The sequence below is a fragment of the Mus caroli genome, chromosome 2 (assembly GCF_900094665.2).
Source record: "Mus caroli chromosome 2, CAROLI_EIJ_v1.1, whole genome shotgun sequence".
NCBI lineage: Eukaryota > Metazoa > Chordata > Mammalia > Rodentia > Muridae > Mus > Mus caroli.
This window is the reverse complement of record NC_034571.1, coordinates 82,421,149-82,422,732: the sequence shown is the minus strand read 5'-3', so window position 1 is coordinate 82,422,732 and position 1,584 is coordinate 82,421,149.

Here is a 1,584-nt window from a genome sequence, read left to right as displayed (position 1 = left end):
AGGTCACTGGGTTTTCAATTGGGTAATGCTGTTTTTTCCTTTTAATTAATTCTATTAGGATTAGTATATATTAATTATACAAGATTTGTTTTCAATTATAATATTGTCCACAGGAATTTCAATTTTGCAACCATTGCCTATTTGAATAGTTGTATCCTGAGTTGCCTAATGTTTGCTGTCTCACTTTACTTTTAGCTTAGAATGTATCTCCTCTCTCCAAATTTATTATGCCATGCATATTTTGTCTCAGATAATAAGAGCATTTGCTAAAATTTCATAATGAATTATGTTTTTGTCATAAAATGTTTCTTAAACATTTCCTTAATATATTTAACTAATATCATAGTATTCAAAAGGCTGAATTTCACCCTAAATTTTATATTAGTACTTCTGTAGCATTCAATCCACTGGGAGAAAGCATAAACTCAATTTTAGACTCAATTCAAATTTAGATTACATTAATTTACTCTTACTTCTAGCAAGATAACAGCCTTAAAGCCAATATAGCATGCCATATGAACATGGGGTTAAGATGGGGTTTTTAAACAGACATCTGAGAGGTGTATATGACAACTATTCATGGAATACAACACTGTGCAGGAAAATTGTTTTACTTCCCTCAATTGTATCTTATGTTCCTGTTATATAGTAACAAAAATACTATTTCATTCTTTTCTCATAGTAATAACGAGTTTTACAAAAGCAGAGCATTTGTTAGTACCACAGAATCTGTTATTCTAGTCTTTTTTTATTAGATATTTTTTTATTTACATTTCAAGTGTTATTCCCTTTCCCATGCCCCTTCCCCCTGCTCACTAACCCACCCCATCCTGCTTCCCTGTCCTGGCATTCCCCTACACTGAGGCATCAAGCCTTCTCAGGACCAAGGGCCTCTCCTCCCATTGACGTCCGACTAGGCCATCCTCTGCTACATATGCAGATGGAGCCATGGGTCCCTCTATGTGTACACTTTGGTTGGTGGTTTAGTCCCTGGGAGCTCTGGTTGGTTCATATTGTTTTTCCTCCTATGGGGCTGCAAGCTCCTTCAGCTCCTCTGTCCTTTCTCTAGCTCCTCCATTGGAAAGAACAGTTATCCTATTCTTATCTGACCTGCAGGCCATTTGAGTTTCAATTTCCCAGACATTTCATAACAAAAGATCAATGGCCCTTAATGGATTCCTGGCTTTACAGTAAGTTTCTTTAGTCATCATTGGGGAACTATGTAAATTACTACTTAGGTCTGAGCACTCAATGAATTGCATATAGTTGTTCATATTTTGGAAGGCAAAAATCACAGTGGTACCAAGTTAGGGCTGGCTGTCACATTCTTACAGTATATAATCCTCTTTGTCATACTTATTCTTGTATAATCCTGCCATTGGTCTCCTCCTTTTCTCTAGCTTCACAAAAGTTGTCCATGTCAGTTGTTGGAATCTTGATACATATGAGGTATAAAACAGTCAATGTTCATCTGAGTTTTCCTTACTCTACTTATTACTATGATCTCTATTCCAATTCAATTTCTGACAAAAAAATAAAATGATTTAAGTGTGTGTGTTTGTGTGTGTAGTAATATCTATTGAA